Consider the following 22873-nt stretch of genomic DNA (forward strand, 5'->3'; position numbering starts at 1 on the left):
ATAGGTGAGTCAATTGGACAGTGTTTAATTATTTGCACAACTGACTAGGTGTGTCAGTACCACAATGGATGATTGGCAGTGTGTGAGTGTCTATATATCTGTATAAATGCATATGATAGTCTTGTACGGAGTGACTGTAAGTACGAGTGACTGTACAGGTGAGTGAGTGGAGGTGCATGTAGACCTAAGAGTCAATGAGTGGGTATGTAGTTATTGGTATTGGAGTATCTATGGTCTTCAAAATGGCCGTCTGAAATTTTGAGTTGGTGTATCAAAAGTTATATTAGGGTGTGAGAAGGTGTACTAATTTATCACATAGATGACGTCATCAGTCATGTCATCAGTGATGTCATTTGAGATGTCATCAGTGATGTCATCAGTGATGTCACTGACCATGTCATGAGTGATGTAATATGTGACGTCATCACCAGTGCATTGCGGGGGCACGAGTTATAGTTAGCTGAACTAACTATAACAGGGGAATTTCTAGGGTTTTGTACGAGGGAAATGTACAGCTTACTATAATGCCCCTGAAACCTATGGTTTTTTCAGTGAATTTCTAAGGTTTTTTAAATGCCAATTCCTAACTATAACGCCCCTGAAAACGTTGTTTTTTTCCGTGAATTTCAAAGGTTTTTTAAACGCCAATTCCTAACTATAACGTGCATGAAACCTATGGTTTTTTCAGTGAATTTCAAAGGTTTTTTAAATGCTGATTCCTATCTATAACTTATCTCTGAAGATATCATGAAAAGCATTCTTTTTTAAAAGTAGGGTGCACATTAGTTTTGTGGAAAAGCATCTTTGTGATTGGTAAAGAAAAAGCAGTTTCAACGTGGAGTACATATCAAAGGATAAAATTTGCTCAGATCAACCACACCTGCTACTTGCATTTGGAAGGCACTGTTCGAACTTAAAACAATCGTCAACTTTTAACCTGCACGTGTCGTTAAATATTCAAGAAAACGTTCCAAAAAATATCGTTACTTTTTAAAAAATTGATGAACTTTTAACCTGCACGTGTTGTAGAATGTTCTAGAAAGTGTGTTAATAGAATACGTTGCACTTCTGACTTATATGTGTTGTTGAATATTAAAAAAACGGTTCATATGGAAAATTAAAAAGAAACCAATAGAGAAGTTTTGAAACCTAAAAGAATCAAGGAACTATTCTAATTTATTCTTTACATGTATTTATATGTGCAGCAACAAAATTATAGACACAACAGCACTAGGAAGAGGAAAAAGCAGGGAGTGGGGGGGAGCGGGGGGGAGATGGGCAGAATGGCACACATGCACAATTAAGTACAACACACATATAGACTAACAATGGCCAAAATGAAACACACCAACAAGCAGCACAAGTCACACAACCCGCCAACATCACACCACTGAACGAGCATAGAAGTGAAAACCACGCTGCATTCATACAGGATGTGTACAAAGGCCAGTCATTGGTGTTGTGGGATGTCTGCGACCGTGGTCATCATGGATGAGATGCCCAGCATGTGGCACATGGTCGAGTTCACTGTGTGTTATGTTGCCAAACGGCTGCACCTCCCTCCCACGAGCCCCCACACTTTTTTACGGTGCGCTGTTGTATCTCGTGCACTCGTACGGCACACCATTGTAATGCCTATTTGCGCATGTCCTGCTAAATTCCAACTACAACATCACAGTGCCGTTTGGAGGTGGTGCATGCCAGTTTACAACATCAACTGCTGCGCTCTTGTAGCAGGCCACACCAGAACACAGAGACACACTTACCGCACTTCCTGTACACGGACATGTCCGAGACATCCCGTTCCCCTTGCCGGATAGGCACACCCCTGCACTGACCTGTGAACCCCAGACCAGCACACGCCAGTTGTGCATGCAGGAGGATGCGTGCGTAGCTACACATCCAGGCTCACTGCCAACACTGAGGTGACTGCACACTGTGATGTTGCAGGGCTCGTGCCTATCATGCTAAGACAATGACCACAGGGACACACTTACTAAGATGTGGATTTGGGGGGCATTGGTGGTCCTGGAGTTGTTGAGATGAGTCTTCTGGCCCTCATGGGTATCCCTGTATCATGCTCATTGACTCTATGGCACCTGTGGGTGTTCTGGTGTGGCTCTTGGCTGTGTTCCCTTTCATGGTGCAGGTAGTTGTCCTGCTTAACACCAGCAGAAAGCAGGTGTAAAATCCCTGGTGCTAACGTGTCTTATCGCCGGAATTTGTTTCGCATTGCAATTGGTGTGAAGGTTGTGATGCGATTTTTTTCGTGTGCAGAACAATATACAAACTGAGCAGTGTATCTCATCAAGATCCAGCACCTGATGCATTATTCCCAATCAATATAAATACAATGAGATTTCTTAATAGATTTTGTGAGTACACTGTAAGTGCAGCCAATACCTCAGTGCAATTCAATACAGGATTTTAGTATATAGAATAAATCGGAAAGGTGCACCTCGTGTCTTTTTGCACGGGAACGGCTACTCTCCATTTCATTATCAGCACTTTAACGGAAGTAAAGTTGAGATAAATCTAACACACTATTCAGAAGTTGGTGCAAACTGCAGCTATCACCAGTATTCCAGCGATAAGTGCCCCAAAATTTAACACCATGGTGGACTCCATCAAATAACAGTAATAAGAACTAGAAAGAGTCACACAGCAGTTAAGAGAACAACCAAAAACGTTATTAATTTTTTTTTCAAACTTTATTTTTTATAATTATAAATATATAAACGAAAAACTATTTTCAAACTTTATTTTTTTATTAACATATATATGAACAATAAACTAATAAACAAAATGTAACAACAATAATAAAAAACAACAAGGCGGAACACTACTATGGGGACAATGGATGTCGACGACAGACCTGGAAAATAAGAAAGATTGTTAAAAAAAAAACAACATGGTATTCTCAACAAACTACCACAAGAAACAAATCACAGATATATAAAATGCATACAGCTAACAAAATTTTATAAGTTTAACTTACAAAAATTGTAAATGTTGCCGCTTTAAAATATTTACCAAATCTGAAGAAAATGTTTTGCAGAAGGCACCACACCACCAACGTTTTTCTTCAGTGGTGAGGAAATGTTTTACTTTTTCCAAGGAGCAAACAAAGACCAATGCCACCTTCGTCACTCGCAAGATTTGCCAAAGAGTTCTGTTACAAGGAGATCCTAACAAAAAATACTCGTGCGGCACAGCAAGTATGATGAAACACCTAAGGACCCTTCATCCAAACAATCTTGCACGAGAAGAGTGCAAACAGATGAGAAACACTCCTGTTCTGTATCTGTAAAAAAGAAACACAAATAAATGTATATTAATAACTTTTAAATTTATACTATTCCATTACTGTACAAACACATTTTATATAAAAACTGACTATGAAACTGAAGCCCTGAACCACAAGTGTGACGATCATTAAAACACTACATGCATAGTGCATACTACTTTGAAGCAGTTCATGCCCTAAAGCCTACCTCACTAAAAGACTACTAACTGACTAACTGGCACATGCATCAACAATGCCATTTGCGATTCCTTAATAGCGAAAAATAAGGATTCGCTAATAAGGAATAGCAAAAGGCTATGCATGTAGAAATCGCTTACAAAATAGCGATTTCTAAACATTCCTTATTTGCTACTTGAGTCGCAATTAAGGAATACCTCCCCATTGATTCCTATGGGCCTAGAGGCCCATAGGAATGAATGGGATGACTTTCTCAATTTGCTAATCTCAATTAGAGAATCGCAAATTGCTCATGCTATTTCAAGGGTGCCAGGGCGTCAAAAAGATACCCTGTTGCACCCCTGAAATCTGCATATGAATACATCTTGCACACACACATGCACCAAGGGCATGTGTGTGTGTAAAATGGAACTTTGAAAAATGCACTTTAGTGCATTTTTCAAAGTTTTTGCAAATTACCATGAAGTTCAACTTCATGGTAATTTGCTCCCCCTATTAGCGAAATCGCTAATTTTAAAACTTTCATGCACTGCATTTAAGGAATCTCAATTTGGGATTCCTTAAATGCAATCGCAATTTAAGGAATCGCTATTTAGAGATTCCTTAAATAGCGATTTTTGCATTTGGGATGATGCAAAAATACCGGTCGCAAAGGGGCAGATTCTGCTAATCTGCCCGTTTGCGAGCAGTTTTCTCGTTGATGCATGTGGCCCTAAATGATTACAGTACTATAAGGAGACACACTGGGTGACTCACAGGGTGTTTGCTAGAAGAGTATGAATACTAACTAGGGAATAGAAGGTGTGAAACACAACTGTGTAGGTGATTAGAGGACTGCATCCATACTGCATAGGCATTTAAAGCAGTCCATGTGCTAAGGCCTGGCTCACTGCATGACTACTTAGGTACTGACTGAATGATTATCGTACAGCAAGGAGAGTGCCTAGATGAATTTATAAGTGCTAGGCTTTTCGCACAGGGAATAGATTAGTACTTGGTACTGAATGGGTCACTAGAGGAGTGCAAAGGCAGTGACAAGTCCTGGACTGTATGGATACTGACTATGAAATTGAAAGTGTGAAAGACAAGTGTCTAGGTGGTTAGAAGACTGCATGCATAGTGCATAGGGGTTTGAAGCAGTCCATGTGCTGAGGCCTGGCTCAGTGTATGAATACTTAGGCACTGACTGAATGATTAGAGTACTGCAAAGATAGTATCTTGGTGAATTTATAAGTGTTTGGGTTTTAGCACAGTGAATGGATTAGTACATGGTGCTGAATGGGTCACTAGAGGACTGCAAAGAGAGTGACAGGGTATTTCCTGGAAGTGTATGGATACTGACTAGGGAATTGAAGGTGTGAAAGACAATTGTGTAGGTGGTTAGAGGACTGCATACATAGAGGATAAAGGTTTGAAGCAGTCCATATACTAAGGCCTGGGTCACTGGATGAGTACTTGGGTACTGACTGAATGATTAGAGTACTGCAAGGAGAGTGCCTGGGTGAATTTATTAGGGTTTGGCGCTGTGAATGGATTAGTACATGATGCTGAATGGGTCACTAGAGGAGTGCAACGGCAGTGACAGGGTGTTTGCTGGAAGTGAACGGATACTGACTGGGGAATTGAAGGTGTGAAATACAATTGTGTAGGTGGTTAGAGGACTGCATGCATAGTGGATATGGATTTGACGTAGTCCATGTGCTAAGACCTGGCTCAGTGCATGAATACTTAGGCAGTGACTGAATCATTAGAGTACTGGAAAGAGAGTGTCTAGGTGAATTTATAAGTGTTTGAGTTTTGGCACAGTGAATGGATTAGTACATGCTGTTGAATGGGTCTCTAGAGGACTGCAAAGGGAGTGACAGGATGTTTCCTGGAAGTGTATGGATACTGACCAGGAAATTGAAGGTGTAAAAGACAAGTGTATAGTATGTCAGAACACTTTTATTTGAAGCAATCTATTTGGTACTTAGAAACTGACTAAATAATCAGACTACTTCTAGGACAGTGCTTAGGTAAAACTTTTAAATGTTCAGTTCTGCCACAGTGAACAGAATAGTACATGGTACTGCACCTTAGTGTCAAACCCTGACTCATTTTATCAATGCATAAGCAAAGACTAGCTTCTAATGCTACTAAAACTTGACAACATGAGAGGTTTTAAATTAGTTATCTGTCAGCAAATACACAATGTTACCAAATGCTTCTCTCACAGTGGTTCTCAAATGCACACAGACTCACAGTGTAATTCTAGACAACAACCACTATACCTAGGAGTTTACCAAAAATCATTCACTAGTCTGGAAGAGTTAATGGTACTGCACACAATCTACATATTTAAGTACAGCACATCAGTGTCAAAGCATGACTCATTTAATCAACATATAAGCAAAGACTGGATTCTAATGCTACTAAAAATCACAACATGACAGATTTTAAAACAGTTATCTGTCAGCAAATACATGATGTTACCAAATGCTTCTCTCACAGTGATCCCAAATACACACTAACTCACAGTGTGATCTAGACAAGCACCACTATCCCTTTGAGTTTACCAAAACTCATTCACTACAGTGCAAGTGGTAAGGGAACTGCACACAATCTACGTATTTCACAACTGCAATTTACTGTCAATGCCTGACTCATATAATGAAAGCATAAGCCATAACTGTCTTCTAATGCTACTAAAACTTGACAACATGACATGTTTTACAACACTTATCTGTCAGCAAATACACAATGTTAACAAACGCTTCTTTCACAGTGGTTCCCAAATGCACAAAGACTCACAGTGTGATTCTAGACAAGCACCAGTATCCCTAGGAGTTTACCAAAACTCATTCACTACACTGGAAGTGATAAGGGAACTGCACACAATCTACATATTTCACGACTGCTCTTTAGTGTCAGTGCCTGACTCATTTAATCAACACATAAGCAAAGAGTGGCTTCTAATGCTACTAAAACTTGACAACATGACAGGTTTTAAAACAGTTTTCTCTCAGCAAATACACGATGTTACCAAACGCTTCTCTCACAGCGGTTCCCAAATGCACACAGACTCACAGTGTGATTCTAGACAAGCACCAGTATTCCTAGGAGTTTACCAAAACTCATTCACTACACTGGAAGTGATAAGGGAACTGCACACAATCTACATATTTCACGACTGCACTTTAGTGTCAATGCCTGACTCATTTAATCAACACATAAGCAAAAACTGGCTTCTAATGCTACTAAAACTTGACAACATGACAAGTTTTAAAACAGTTTTCTGTCAGCAAATACACGATGTTACCAAACGCTTCTTTCACAGTGGTTCCCAAATGCACAAAGACTCACAGTGTGATTCTAGACAAGCACCAGTATCCCTAGGAGTTTACCAAAACTCATTCACTACACTGGAAGTGATAAGGGAACTGCACACAATCTACATATTTCACGACTGCAATTTACTGTCAATGCCTGACTCATATAATGAAAGCATAAGCCACAACTGTCTTCTAATGCTACTAAAACTTGACAACATGACAGGTTTTAAAACAGTTATCTGTCAGCAAATACACGATGTTACCAAATGCTTCTCTCACAATCCTTTACCCAAATGCACACAGACTCACAGTGTGATTTTAGACAAGCAACACTATCCTAGGAGTTTACCAAAACTCATTCACTAGTCTGGAAGAGTTAATGGTACTGCACACAATCTACATATTTAAGTACAGCACATCAGTGTCAAAGCATGACTCATTTAATCAACATATAAGCAAAGACTGGATTCTAATGCTACTAAAAATCACAACATGACAGATTTTAAAACAGTTATCTGTCAGCAAATACATGATGTTACCAAATGATTCTCTCACACTGATCCCAAATACACACTAACTCACAGTGTGATTCTAGACAAGCACCACTATCCCTATGAGCTTACCAAAACTCATTCACAACAGTGCAAGTGGTAAGGGAACTGCACACAATCTAGATATTTCACGACTGCAATTTACTGTCAATGCCTCACTCATTTAATGAAAGCATAAGCCATAACTGTCTTCTAATGCTACTAAAACTTGACAACCTGACTGGTTTTAAAACAGTTATCTGTCAGCAAATACACAATATTACCAAATGCTTCTCTCACAGTGGTTCCCAAATGCACACAGACTCACTGTGTGATTCTAGACAAACAACACCATCCCTTGCACTATATCAAAATACATCTAGAAGTAGTAGTACATTTTAGTATAGAAACATAACATAACTCATTTCACAAATTCATAAACGACTGGTTTCTAATTCTACCAAAATATAAAAACTGCACAGTTATCTGTCTACAAACACATGAAAAACACAAATGCCTATCACAGAATGGTTTCTACATGCACACACATTGTAGAGAAAAAAGTACTCCCTACACTTTAGCAGGAAAAATACATTAGTCTGATTAAAATCAAAATAGTCTACATACATCCCCTCACAATTAAATAACTCATCTTTCAAGTTCTTTTGTAGATTAAGGAGTATATCAATCACTCACCATATTTTCTTTTACAGAATCTTTGCACTGTGCACCTCTCAGCAAAAGCAAAGAATGGAAAAGTTTCCCTTTCATTTTCCACACATATACATGTAAACATCAAATCACAATCCTTCGCACATAAACTCAAAAGCAAACACACATTTCTATTGGTTAAACATTTCAACCCTTTCCAACTGAAATATATTTCGACCCTTCCCCCAATCTGCCTTCTGCCTGTTACCATAGAAACAGGTCATGGAACACTGCACTGAGCTCACAGGTCACAAGTTCAGCACACAATGTTCCTACACAAGACAGGAAGTGTGCTTGACTTTTCAACATATCAGCTTATCATATATAATGTTCCTTACAATTTGTTTTAGTTAACCAATAACAATCATACCTTTAAAAAACAAAAATATACACCCTACCTTTCAGTGTAGAAAGTTGTTATACAGCCAATGATTTCTTGTCGTTTTTCAAAACTCGTTGCCGTGGATCCGCGCACCCACCGCGAGAGAATCCGTGCATCCAACGCGATAGGTTGCGCGCACCGCATTTCGCCGTTTTTTTTTTTAAAAAAAAGGGGGGCCACAGGGGGTCCTTCTGGGACCCCCTAAGCAGATCCAGAGGGTCAGAGTATTTCCACTCTGCCCCCTTTATATCTTTTACACACTTATACCCCTTCCATCTTCAGCCTCGCTTCTACCGAGGCAGAAAATGGGCGCCAACAGTTCCTGGTTTCGAATGTAAAGAGACGCTCGACAGCCAATTAGCATTCAGCGCGCGATTGGGAGGGTGCGTGCTCCGTTCGGGGAGGGTGTGCTTACGGTGCGGGTACGGTCCGCGGATCCTCCGCGGCCATAGATATCAGTAATTTTTTTACCCTAATTTTCTCAGGAACTACTGAACAGATTCACACCAAATATGCAAAAGGCACGAGTCCGAACTGAGGACTACCTCTTTGCCAAATTTGGTGTCATTCCGTTCAGCGGTTCGGGCCGTAGCTGTGACAACAGATCCTATGGGAAATTGCATGGGGAAAACGCGTTTTGGGACCCCCCTTTTTTCTCGGCCCCCACTTCACGGATCACCGCCAAACTTTCAGGGTAGGAGCATCAATCGGCGCCAAAGATATTCCCAATAGAATGTTGCGGATTTCCTATGGAAAATAGGTCCTAGCTATAACTATCTACTGGCGACCGCCAGTAGATAATATATATATATAACTGAAAAAAAAACATGGGTTTCAGGAACGTTATAGTTAGTTGCACATTTCACTCGTACAAAACCATAGAAATTCTGGTGTTATAGTTAGTTCACCTAACTATAACTCGCGCCCCCGCAATGCACTGCTGATGATGTCACATATTACATCATTCATGACATGGTCAGTGACATCACTGATGACATCACTGCTCCACACTTCGGGGAGGACGCTTTCCATTAGCTGTGTTTCCTGATGACGTGTCGCACCGGCCCCGTCCAACAACAGAACTCCTTTAGATCAAAACCGACTCTTCCACTCTCTCACCGGAAGTGAAACCAGGCCACGCGGACACTTTCACAATACAACAGCTGGGAATGCACTTTTCGGTTAAAAAACACATTCCTTCCTCCTAATCAAATAAAAGACTCACTGAAGAACAGGGGCCAGCTTTGATCGGTAAACAGCTGTTACAACGACTTTTTTACTTCGCAATACCATTACAACGCATGCATTACCCTGCATGCGTTGTACATCGCGAAGTCATTACTACGCATTTTTTTTTAACGCATGGTCATTTACCACGCATGCCTTTACAACGAATTTCGTTTTAAAGGTATGTATGGTAAATGAACATGCGTTCTAAAAAAATGAAGACGATCCACGTTGTTGTAAAAAAACATAGGCTGTTCCGTTTCCTCACAACGACATGCACCGCCTGAAGCAGGAACCACGAGGAGTGACCGGTAAGGGGGATTGGGCATGAGGTGGGGGCTACTTTTCTAGGGTTTAGGGCATAGCAGTGGTGTTCGTGTAGTGTAGGGGGTTGTGCTGGGGTAGTGTCTTAGGGTTTAGGGCAGTGCAGTGGTGTTTGTGTAGTGTAGGCGGTTGTGCTGGGGGTAGTGTTTTAGGGTTTAGGGCAGTGCAGTGGTGTTTGGTTAGTGTAAGGGGTCGTGCTGGGTAGTAAATTTAGGGTTTAGGGTAGTGCAGTGGTGTTTGGGTAATGTAGGGGGTCATGCTGGGGGTAGTGTTTTACGGTTTAGCGTAGCGCAGTGGTGTTTGTGTAGTGTAGAGGGTCGTGCTGGGGGTAGTGTTTTAGGGTTTAGGGTAGTGCAGTGGTGTTTGTGTAGTGTAGGGGGTCGTGCTGGGGGTAGATTTAGGGTTTAGAGTAGTGCAGTGGTGTTTTTGCAGTGTAGGGGGTAGTTTTTTAGGGTTTAGGGTAGTGCAGTGGTATTTGTGTAGTGTAGGGGGTCATGATGGTGGTAGTGTTTTAGGGCTTAGGGTAGTGCAGTGGTGTTTGGGTAGTGTAGGGGGTTGTGCTGGTGGTAGTGCTTTAGGGTTTAGGGTAGTGCAGTGGTGAGTGGGTAGTGTAGGGGGTCATGCTGGGGGAAGTGTTTTAGGGTTTAGGGTAGTGCAGTGGTGTTTAGGCAGTGTAGGGGGTCGTGCTGGGGGCAGTGTTTTAGGGTGTATGGCAGTGCATTGGTGTTTGGGTAGTGTAGGGGTTCATGCTGGGGGTAGAGTTAGGGTTTAGGGTAGTGCAGTGGTGTTTGTGTAGTGTAGGGGTAGTGCTGGGGGTAGTGTTTTAGGGTTTAGGGTAGTGCAGTGGTGTTTGTGTAGTGTAGGGGGTCGTGTTTTAGGGTTTAGGGTAGTGCAGTGGTATTTGGTAGTGTAGGGGGTCGTGCTGGGGATAGATTTAGGGTTTAGGGTAGTGCAGTGGTGTTTGTGTAGTGTAAGGGGTAGTGTTTTAGGGTTTAGGGTAGTGCAGTGGTGTTTGGGCAGTGTTGGGGGTCGTGTTTTAGCATTGAGGGTTGTGCCGTGGTGTTTGGGTAGTGTAGGGGGTCGTGTTTTAGCGTTGAGGGTAGCGCAGTGGTGTTTGGTTAGTGTAGGGGGTCGTGCTGGGGGTTGTGTTTTAGGGTTTATGGTAGCGCAGTGGTGTTTGTGTAGTGTAGGGGGTCATAATGGGGTAGTGTTTTAGGGTGTATGGTAGCGCAGTGGTGTTTGTGTAGTGTAGAGGGTCGTGCTGGGGGTTGTGTTTTAGGGTTTGGGGTAGCGCAGTGGTGTTTGGTATTGTTGGGAGTCGTGCTGGGGGTATTGTTTTAAGGTTTAAGGTTGCGCAGTGGTTTTGGGTAGTGTAGGGGGTCGTGCTAGGGCTAGTGTTTTAGGGTCTAGGGTAGCGCAGTCGTGTTTGGGTAGTGTAGGGGGTCGTGCTGGGGGTAGTGCTTTAGGGTTCAGGGTAGCGCAGTGGTGTTTGGTTAGCGTAGGGGCTGGTGCTGGGGGTAGTGTTTTAGGGTTTAGGGTAGCACAGTGGTGTTTGGGTAGCGTAGGGGGTGGTGCTGGGGGTAGTGTTTTAGGGTTTAGGGTAGCGCAGAGGTGTTTGGGTAGTATAGGGGTCATGCGGGGGTAGATTTAGGGTTTAGGGTAGCACAGTGATCTTTGTGTAGTGTAGGAGTAGTGCTGGGGGTTGTGTTTTAGGGTTTAGGGTAGCGCAGTGGTGTTTGTGTAGTGTAGGGGGTCATACTGGGGGTAGTGTCTTAGGGTTTAGCGTAGTGCAGTGGTGTTTGGGTAGTGTAGGGGGTTGTGCTGGGGGTAGATTTAGGGTTTAGGGTAGTGCAGTGGTGTTTGTGTAGTGTGGGGGGTCGTGCTGGGGGTAGTGTTTTAGGGTTTAGGGTAGGGCAGTGATGTTTGTGTAGTGTAGGGGTTCGTGCTGGGGTAGTGTTTTAGGGTTTATGGTAGCGCAGTGGTGTTTGGGTAGCGTAGGTGGTGGTGCTAGGGGTAGTGTTTTAGGGTTTAGGGTATCGCAGTGGTGTTTGGGAAGTGTAGGGGGTGGTGCTGGGGGTAGTGTTTTAGGGTTTAGGGTAGCGCAGTGGTGTTTGGGTAGTGTAGGGGGTGGTGCGGGGGTAGATTTAGGGTTTAGGGTAGCGCAGTGGTGTTTGTGTAGTGTAGGGGTAGTGCTGGGGGTAGTGTTATGGGGTTTAGGGTAGCGCAGTGGTGTTTGTGTTGTGTAGGGGGTCATACTGGGGGTAGTGTTTTAGGGTTTAGCGTAGTAGAGTGGTATTTGGGTAGTGTAGGGGGTCGTGCTGGGGGTAGATTTAGGGTTGTGCAGTGGTGTTTGTGAGGTGTAGGGGGTCGTGCTGGGGGTAGTGTTTTAGGGTTTAGGGTAGTGCAGTGGTGTTTGTGTAGTGTAGGAGTTCGTGCTGGGGTAGTGTTTTAGGGTTTAGTGTAGTGCAGTGGTGTTTGTGTAGGGTAGGGGTAGTGTTTTAGGGTTTAGGGTAGTGCAGTGGTGTTTGTGTAGTGTAGGGGGTCTTGCTGGGGGTAGTGTTTTAGATTTTAGGGTAGTGCAGTGGTGTTTTTGTAGTGTAGGGGGTCGTGTTTTAGAGTTTAGGGTAGTGCAGTGGTGTTTGGGTAGTGTAGGGGGTCATGCTGGTGGTAGTGTTTTAGGGTTTAGGGTAGTGCAGTGGTGTTTGTGTAGTGTAGGGGGTAGTGTTTTAGGGTTTGGTGTAGTGCAGTTTTGTATTATTAGGGGTTGTGTTTTAGGGTTTAAGGTAGTGCAGTTGTGTTTGGGTAGTGTAGGGGGTCATGCTGGGGGTAGTGTTTTAGGGTTTAGGGTAGTGCAGTGGTGTTTGGGTAGTGTAGGGGTCGTGCTGGTGTTAGTGTTTTAGGATTTAGGGTAGTGCAGTGGTGTTTGTGTAGTGTAGGTGGTCATGCTGGGGGTAGATTTAGGGTTTAGGGTAATGCAGTGGTGTTTGGTTAGTGTAGGGGGTCATGCTAGGGGTAGTATTTTAGGGTTTAGGGTAGTGAAGTGGTGTTGGGGTAGTGTAGGGGTTCGTACTGGGGGTAGTGTTTTAGATTTTAGGGTAGCGCAGTGGTGTTTTCGTAGTGTAGAGTGTCGTGTTTTAGGGTTTAGGGTAGTGCAGTTGTGTTTGGGTAGTGTAGGGGTCCTGGTTTAGGGTTTAGGGTAGTGCAGTGGTGTTTGAGTAGTGTAGGGGGTCGTGCTGGAGGTAGTGTTTTAGGGTTTAGGGTAGTGCAGTGGTGTTTGTGTAGTGTAGGGGTTTGTGTTTTAGGGTTTAGGGTAGTGCAGTGGTGTTTGTGTAGTGTAGGGGGTCATGCTGAGGGTAGTGTTTTAGGGTTTCTTGTAGTGCAGTTGTGTTTGTGTAGTATAGGGGTTCGTGTTATAGGGCTTAGGGTAGTGCCGTTGTATTTGGGTAGTGTAGGGGTCGTGCTGGTGGTAGTGTTTTAGGGTTTAGAGTAGTGCAGTGGTGTTTGTATAGTGTAGGGGGTCATGCTGGGGGTAGATTTAGGGTTTAGGGTAGTGCAGTTGTGTTTGGGTAATGTAGGGGGTCATGCTAGGGGTAGTGTGTTAGGGTTTAGGGTAGTGCAGTGGTGTTTGGTTAGTGTAGGGGGTCATGCTGGCGGTAGTGTTTTAGGGTTCAGGGTAGTGCAGTGGTGTTTGGGCAGTGTAGGGGATCGTCGTGCTGGGGTAGTGTTTTAGGGTTTAGGGTAGTACAGTAGTGTTTGGGTAGTGTAGGGGGTCATGCTGGGGTATTTTTGTAGTGTTTAGGGTAGTGCAGTGGTGTTTGTGTAGTGTAGGGGTTAGTGTTTTAGGGTTTAGGGTAGTACAGTGGTGTTTGTGTAGTGTAGGGGGTCATGCTGGGGTTAGTGTTTTAGGGTTTAGGGTAGTGAAGTGCTGTTGGGGTAGTGTAGGGGATCGTGCTGGGGTAGTGTTTTAGGGTTTAGTCAGTGCAGTGGTGTTTATGTAGTGTAGGGCGTAGAGTTTTAGGGTTTAGGGTAGTGCAGTGGTGTTTGTGTAGTGTAGGGGGTCATGCTGGGGGTAGTGTTTTAGATTTTAGGGTAGCGCAGTGGTGCTTTTGTAGTGTAGAGGGTCGTGTTTTAGGGTTTAGGGTAGTGCAGTTGTGTTTGGGTAGTGTAGGGGTCGTGGACTAGGGTTTAGGGTAGTGCAGTGGTGTTTGAGTAGTGAAGGGGTCGTGCTGGTGGTAGTTTTTTATGGTTTAGGGTAGTGCAGTGGTGTTTGTGCGGTTTAGGGGTTAGTGTTTTAGTGTTTAGGGTAGTGCAGTGGTGTTTGTGTAGTGTAGGGGGTCATGCTGGGGGTAGTTTTTTAGGGTTTTGTGTAGTGCAGTTGTGTTTGTGTAGTATAGGGGTTCGTGTTATAGGGCTTAGGGTAGTGAAATTGTGTTTGGGTAGTGTAGGTGGTCATGCTGAAGGTAGTGTTTTAGGGTTTAGGGTAGTGCAGTGGTGTTTGGGTAGTGTAGGGGTCGTGCTGGTGGTAGTGTTTTAGGGTTTAGGGTAGTGCAGTGGTTTTTGTATAGTGTAGGGGGTCATGCTGGGGGTAGATTTAGGGTTTAGGGTAGTGCAGTTGTGTTTGGGTAGTGTAGGGGGTCATGCTAGGGGTAGTGTGTTAGGGTTTAGGGTAGTGCAGTGGTGTTTGGTTAGTGTAGGGGTTATGCTGGGGGTAGTGTTTTAGGGTTTAGGGTAGTACAGTAGTGTTTGGGTAGTGTAGGGGTCATGCTGGGGTATTGTTTTAGTGTTTAGGGTAGTGCAGTGGTTTTTTTGTGTAGTGTAGGGGTTAGTGTTTTAGGGTTTAGGGTAGTGCAGTGGTGTTTGTGTAGTGTAGGGGGTCATGCTGAGGGTAGTGTTTTAGGGCTTGGTGTAGTGCAGTTGTGTTTGTGTAGTATAGGGGTTCGTGTTATAGGGCTTAGGGTAGTGCAGTTGTGTTTGGGTAGTGTAGGGGTCGTGCTGGTGGTAGTGTTTTAGGGTTTGGGGTAGTGCAGTGGTGTTTGTGTAGTGTAGGGGGTCATGCTGAGGGTAGTGTTTTAGGCTTTGGTGTAGTGCAGTTGTGTTTGTGTAGTATAGGGGTTCGTGTTATAGGGCTTAGGGTCGTGCAGTTGTGTTTGGGTAGTGTAGGGGTCAGGCTGGTGGTAGTGTTTTAGGGTTTAGGGTAGTGCAGTTGTGTTTGGGTAGTGTAGGGGGTCATGCTAGGGGTAGTGTGTTAGGGTTTAGAGTAGTGCAGTGGTGTTTGGTTAGTGTAGGGGGTCATGCTGGGGGTAGTGTTTTAGGGTTTAGGGTAGTGCAGTGGTGTTTGGACAGTGTAGGGGATCGTCGTGCTGGGGTAGTGTTTTAGGGTTTAGGGTAGTGCAGTGATGTTTGGGTTGTATAGGGGTCATACTGTGGTAGCGTTGTAGGGTTTAGGGTAGTACAGTAGTGTTTGGGTAGTGTAGGGGGTCATTCTGGGGTATTGTTTTAGTGTTTAGGGTAGTGCAGTGGTGTTTGTGTAGTGGCAGCTCATGCGCTGTGTCGCTAGGCGAGACCTTAAAAGCATTGCACCAAGATGGCTGCCAACACTTCCTGGATTGAAGTGTTGGCAGCCAATTGGAGCCAAGCTAGTGTTTGTGTAGTTAGGTTCCACCCAGATATATAAAGATTTTCTTTCTTTATTATCTCAAATACTACTGAACGGATTTACACCATTTAACAAAAGGACGCTTTCTGAACCAAGCACTACCTTTAAGCCAAATCTGGTGTAATTCCGTTCAGCAGTTCGAGCTGTAGCCGTGTCTAAAGATTCCTATGGGAAATGCATTTTTTAACCTGTTTTTTTTTTAACTTCTCAGGAACTACTGAACGGATTTACACCATTTAACAAAAAGGTCTCTTTCTGAACCAAGGACTACCTTTTTGCCAAACTTGGTGTAATTCCGTTCAGCAGTTCGAGCTGTAGCCATGTCTAAAGTTTTCTATGGAAAATAACATGGAAAAAACACGTTTTGGGACCCCCATTTTTTCTTGGCCCCTGCTTGGCAAATCACCCTGAAACTTTCAGGATATGAGCTGACCGGAGAGGGCCATAAGTTTTGAAAATTTCGTGAAGATTCGTCAACCAGCGCCAAAGTTATTGTGAGAAAACACAAAACGCTTTTCCTATTGAAACTAGGTCCTAACTATAACTATCTACTGGCGCCCGCCAGTAGATTATACATATATATATATATTGGTTGTGCAGGAACTATGATCACTGCCTCATACGCGCTCGTACTATAACATTAGAGAGCTTTAATACTTAAATATTTGACTTCCATCCGCAACTGTTTCACACCACTGACTTTTACGTTGTCGAAAGCAGTCTATTTTGATAAAGTTGTATGCATCATGTCATCATGTCAGATATCTATGAATTTATTCTGTGCAGCGACTTCTATCCACTATGGATTATACATGACAATGTGCAACCTCATTCATTTTACTCATCTCTTCTATGTATATAATGAATTTTGATTATTGACTTAACCAATACATATTATGGCTGTTATATTTTCTTTTGAGTAGTCATTTGTCTTGCACAGTCCAAGATGGCCGCCGATTGCGGTTCGTCTATCTGTCCTGCTGAGTTAGTCCTATGTTGATTTCATTTGAATGACCGCAAGGATATGTAAACTGCTGTTCGCATTTGTTTTCACACGTGAACAAGGCTGCGTGCCGAAACGCGTTGTGTGAAATAAATCACTAGACCTTTCACTACTTCTGGGATTCTGTCTTACTTTACTGAGAGCATACTGGATTTTTGCATTTAATTGGATATTGTCGCCGGCTGGCTCCGCCGGAGTGTATGCCAGCCTTCAAGGGTCCCGGTGATCCAGAAGGAGCAACTTCCCTGTTTGGAATATATATATATATATATATATATATATATATATATATATACATATATATATTACCTACTGGCGTTCGCCAGTAGGTAGTTATAGTTAGGACCACGTTTCCATAGGAAATCCGCAACATTCTATTTTGAATAACTTTGGCGCCGGTCGACGAATCCTCGCGAATTTTTCAAAATAGGTGGGGCGCTACGCTCCGCTCCTACCCTGAAAGTCTCGGGGGGATTCGTCAAGCGGGGGCTGAGATAAAAGGGGGGTCCCAAAATGCGTTTTTCCCATGCATTTTTCCATAGGACCTTTAGACACAGCTACAGCCCGAACGGCTGAACAGAATTACTTGAAATTTGGCAGAGAGGTAGTCCTCAGGTCAAGGAAGTGCCTTTTGTAGGTTTGGTGTAAATCTGTTCAGTAGATTCAGAGAAAATAGCCTTTAAATCAATATATATATCTGAGCCAGCTTACGGTGCGCTTACGGTGCGCTTACCGTACGCGTACGGTGGCGTGCGCGAGCGCGATTTTGATTGGCTGTTAGATCTTAGTAAACATTCGAATCGGTCGAAACCAGGAAGCAGCGGCCGCCATTTTCTCTCTCGCTCTCTGAGTTGGGCAGCAAAAACGATGCCAAAAAATGTCTAAAGAGGCAGTTTCTTGAGATCCTAACCACCCAGCATTGATATAGGGGTCCCCAAACAACCCCCAATCCCAAATAAAAAAAAATAAAAAAATTCAGAAAATCGCCGATTACGCTTACCGTACGCGTACGGTAAAAAAATTTTTACAAAAAAATTATCCACACCCTCCCCACCCCGTGTGCAAATGGTGCCCGAAGGGTACCATTTGTGCATGTCTTATTACAGGTAAGAAATAAACAAAGAATAAATTTCACAAAGATGCGCATAATATGTCCCCCATGTGCGCACGGTGCGCGAAGCGCATCGTGCGTACATGGCCCATCCCGCATAACGTGCGCGCACCGCGTGACCACCGTGCGTGCACAGCACTAACTACGTAAAGTGGGCGCGCGGTGCGCGAAGCGCACCGCGTACTCACTGTGCACGCACGGTGCGCGAAGCTCACTGTGCGTGCACGGTGCGCGAAGCGCACGGTGCGCGCACGGAACGAACTGCGTTAACTAGGCGCGCACGCCACGAATGGCGTAAAGTAACTTAGCATTTAAAAAAACGTACAAATTCACTGAAAAAACCATAGGTTTCACACACGTTATAGTTAGGAATTAGCATTTAAAAAACCTTGCAAATTCACTGAAAAAAACATAGGTTTCACACATGTTATAGTTAGCTGTACATTTCACTCGTAAAAAACCAATGAAATTCCCCCGTTATAGTTAGTGCAGGCAACTATAACTCACGCGACCGCAATCTTCTGTTGATGACATATGTGTCTTTATGAAAAAAAAATATTTGTAATATATGTATAGCTAAAATTTAATGGAAGAAGACATGGGCAAATAAGTGTCTAAATACAGTATTAGCATCAGCAGAGGATTGCGGTCGCGTGAGTTATAGTTGCCTGCACTAACTATAACGGGGGAATTTCATTGGTTTTTTACGAGTGAAATGTACAGCTAACTATAACATGTGTGAAACCTATGGTTTTTTCAGTGAATATATATATAGATAGATAGATAGATTGATAGATAGATAGATAGATAGATAGATAGATAGATAGATAGATAGATAGATAGATAGATAGATAGATAGATAGATATAATATATATATATATATGAAGAGCGTTTTTTGTTTTGCTATTAACTTTGGTGCAGTTTGACAAATCTTTTTTGCCTGTCACTTCAGCTGCTTCTGGAAACATTTGAGATGATCTGTCAAGTGGGGACATTAAAAAAGGGGGATCCCAAAACACCATTTCCCCATGCAAATTCCTAAAGGGATTTTAGACATGACCACAGCCCGAACCGCTGAAGAGAATCACACTACATTTGGCAGAAAGCTAGATCTTGGTCCAGTATGAGTGCTTTTTGTTTGGTGTGAATGAATGTGTTCACTAGTTTTGAAGGTATTAAAGTAAAAAAGATGTATGTATAAATAGAGAGACATGGATCCACCCCGTACCCACCACGGTGGTTCCGTAGAGCCACGCGCCAACAGCAGTGCCATGATTGGCTGGTTGCAATCTGAGAAAAAAGTTGCAGCTGCCATTTTGTAAATCGGGACTTCCCAGGGAGAAAATAAGATTTAAAAGTGATAGAAGTGGTCAGGGTGGAGGTACCCTGACCCCCATGTGACTGATGAAGGGATTTGCGGGAGCACCTCATGGGTAAGAAACTGTCCAAAAATGTTTTTTTTTGCTTGCAAGGGTCCAAGGATGTACTGCAGTAATCAGTATTACCCTCTGTGTGCTCCACAGTGGATCTGCAGATCCAGGCCGCAATTAAAAAAAAGATATGCATCCACTCGCAGACCCCCACACCTACTCACATGCTCACACACCCACTTTCGCTCCCACTCAACCATTCACACACCCATAAAGCCACTCACACACCCACTCACTGACCCACAAAACTTCTCACACACCCACTCACAAAGCACACACCCACTTACACACCCACACAACCACTCACACCCACTCACACACCCTTACAGCCACTCACAGACCCACAACACCACTGTGTGAGTGGTGTTGTGGGTCAGTGAGTGGGTGTGTGAGTGGCTTTATGGGTGTGTGAATGGTTGAGTGTGAGCGAAAGTGGGTGTGTGAGCACGTGGCCCCACACAGCCCTGTACAGTTAGGCTAACATAGGGAAAACTACAATGGGCCTGCATAGAATGCATTACAGAACGTGCCCAAAAACCTCTTTGTGCCATGCCCCTGTGGGGCGTGGGGGGGGAGGGTGTCAGCCATAACAAAATCCATAGTTAAATCTACTAAACTAGCCTGATCTGGCTTTGTCCCAAATCCTAATGCCAAGTGTAAGGAGGCTTAAGCAAGGGGTCATACAAGTGGTCAAATGGTATATTGCCTGATACACATATCAGTAATGTGTCCTTTTACTCTGTAACACATCTTACATGAATGGCTCCTGTGCGGTGCGCTACAAGTAGGGACGTCTACACAAGTAACTTGAGTGCGCATCCTAGGCTAGGCGCTGCTGGCTCACTTTTGTGCAAGAGCTCAGAGCTGAGCATCATGAGAAGCAGCCAGATTTAGCACGAGCACCGTCAATGACATCATCAGCAGGCGACTCTTACTACATCGGGTGCTCTACTATTTTCTGCCCTTCGTGCAATGATGTGCTGCAATCTTTTACAGAGGTCTCCATTGATTTAAGGAGAGCAAACCTGGACTCAGATCTCTTGCTATTGTATATAGCACCCAGTGTGCCTTTTCGCTTCACAGCACTCACAGAGAGAATGGTTAAAAAGGAAAGAGGAAAAGTATAACATATAAAAATGTGTAGGCAGTTAAGGGAGGATCAATCTATGAGCTCAGCAGAAGAGTTGAATTTTCAGTCCTTTTTAGGAATTTATATAGCCAGCTTCAAAACGCTGGGTCTGAGGGGGGCTCCAGTAATCAGCCTTGAGAGTTGAATGAGTGGTGCTGTGTAAATGTGTTCCATGTGCCCTCTTCCAGAGCCCCTTAAAAAAAAGTGTGCTGTTTGCCAATCACAATGTGGAAGAGCCTGAATACACACCCGGTGCTGCTGTGCTGTGTGCTACCCTGAGTGTGAACACTGGGCCGAGAACAGGCCTGCTTTTCACCTTTTCTACACTTAACCTGATGTAAAATGCCGCACTGCCTGCTGTTTGTCGTCACTACAAATGTGTATCCCACCTCACGCTGATCAAAGGACTCCACCACTTCAGCATCCAAGGGGGCGCTCTCAGATGGAAAAACCTAGAGGGTATACCTCCCACCTTTCATCTCTGAACCCAAGGAGATCACCTGCTGTGTCCCCCAGGGCTCGTCCCTCAGCCCCATGCTCTTCAACTCATATATGACCCCGCTGGCCAACATCATCAGATCCCACATAATTTCCTACGCAGACAACACACAACTCATCCTCTCACTCACCATCGGTCCCACCACTACCAGAACCAACTTCCACAGATGCATGGCAAACGTCGCTGACTGGATGAAGAAAAACTGCCTGCAGCTGAACACAGACAAGACAGAAGTACTGATCTTTGGCAATAGCAGCAACAATTGGAACGACCCCTGGTGGCCATCAGGCCTCAGACCCGCACCCACTCCCTCCAACCACACCAGAAACCTCAGAATCATCATTGACAACAAGCTCACCATGAAATCACAGCTCAACGCCGTCTCCTCCATCTGCTTCCTCACTCTGAGCATGATACGTAAGATATTCAAGTGGCTACCCCTACACGAGATGCACTGTGACGCAAGCCTTCATCACCAGCCAACTGGACGATGGCAACGCCTTCTAAGTAGGAATCGAGCACACCTCCTACAGATACCTAAGACCATGCAGAACGCGGCAGCCAGACTCATCCCCGGCCTTCCCTGATGAGCCCACATCACACCTCACCTCAGGCAACTCCACTGGCTCCCCGTACAGAAGAGATGCCAATTCAAGCTGCTGACCCACACGCACAAGGATCTACACAACCAAGGACCCACCTACATTAACCACCACCTGAACTGCCACATACTGTCGAGAACACTACACTCCTTCTCCCTTTCACTTCCCCATACTTTTGCATCGATCAACCAGAAGTGGAGGATGCTCCTTTTCCTACATCGCAGCAAAGACCTGGAACAGCCTCCCCACGCACCTCCGGACCATCACCTCACTTCCGGACCATCACCTCACTTCCGGAATTTCAAATGGCCCTCAAGACCTGGCTGTTCGAATAAGCCTCTGGGGCCTGCAAGCACCTGGATACCCTATCGAGTAATTAGCCATGTTTTATAAATCCTTATTGATTGATTGATATCGAAATCAGTGCTGGTCTCATGTTTGATGCACCTTGCGCTTCTCGGCTCACACAAACCAAAAACTGCATACTGGGTAGACACCAGAACAACAGGATTAGATGGCACTGAGGTGTGCTCCAAAATCAAGGGTGTTCAAATCTTTGTGTTTATCCCTCCTTCTAGCTGCGGCTCTAGAAATGACCTCATGAGTTTGACCCACCATGTGCTTGAGTATACAGACAACAGTGGTGAGCGATGACTCATATCCTGCAACCTGCACAAAGTTCAAAGAAATACTTTGCAACATCGAGAAGGTTGTGACGTTTTCCATCATGTGTGTGAAATTGGATTATTATCAAACAATTTAAGCTACATTTATCATTGTTTACCATTGACAAAATGACCTTACATAAGGTAATCTCGCAGAAAACAGGGGCTCGTGGAGGGCATGCCCAGAGTGCATGTAGTATGTGTGATAGGAAGAGTCTGCATGTGTGAGTCTGACTACTGAAGCCAGTGGGATCCATTTTGAATTTTCACAAATTCCATATTTGTGATGCATATCACATGAATGTCCTTGAGGCTTATGTGTAAATAACTCATGGTGAACATATTCGTGGAAATATAGGATGTTTCAAGTTAGCATCTGGAAGTGTATTTAAACTGAATCGATAGTTGTAACAGGGAAGGGGAATATTTGAAGGCAGTGGTTGGGGGTGGCTAGCGGTTGCGGGCGCCTGGAGGCGGGGATTGGGGTGCGTGACGAGGGGGGAAACAGTGCGTAATGTAAAATAATAATAATAATAAAATAAACACTTACCTTGAGTGCCGGGTCCCGCGTCTCTGCTCCTGCTCTCCTCGTTGGACTGAGGCACAGGAAGCACAGCCAGGCTCCCCTGACCAATCACAACACTGCAATGCAGCATAGTGATTGGTAAACATGCAGACAATGCAGTGTTGAGATTGGTAAGCACGCAGGCTCCCGTGAGCAATCACAACGTTGCAGTGCAGCGTTGTGATTGGTTTTGAGCATCCTGGTTCGAATCTCAACCAGGGAATGGGGGCTTGGGCATGTTCT

The 22873-nt window shown here is 44.1% G+C and overlaps 1 protein-coding gene across 1 annotated transcript in view; it reads left to right on the plus strand.

Moving 5' to 3' along the window:
• Positions 1 to 22873, plus strand: part of LOC146782970 (uncharacterized) — a 145642-nt gene that overhangs the window by 53562 nt on the left and 69207 nt on the right. The gene's annotated exons all lie outside the window — the stretch shown is intronic.

This window comes from Triturus cristatus, chromosome 12 (assembly GCF_964204655.1).
Source record: "Triturus cristatus chromosome 12, aTriCri1.1, whole genome shotgun sequence".
Taxonomy (NCBI): domain Eukaryota; kingdom Metazoa; phylum Chordata; class Amphibia; order Caudata; family Salamandridae; genus Triturus; species Triturus cristatus.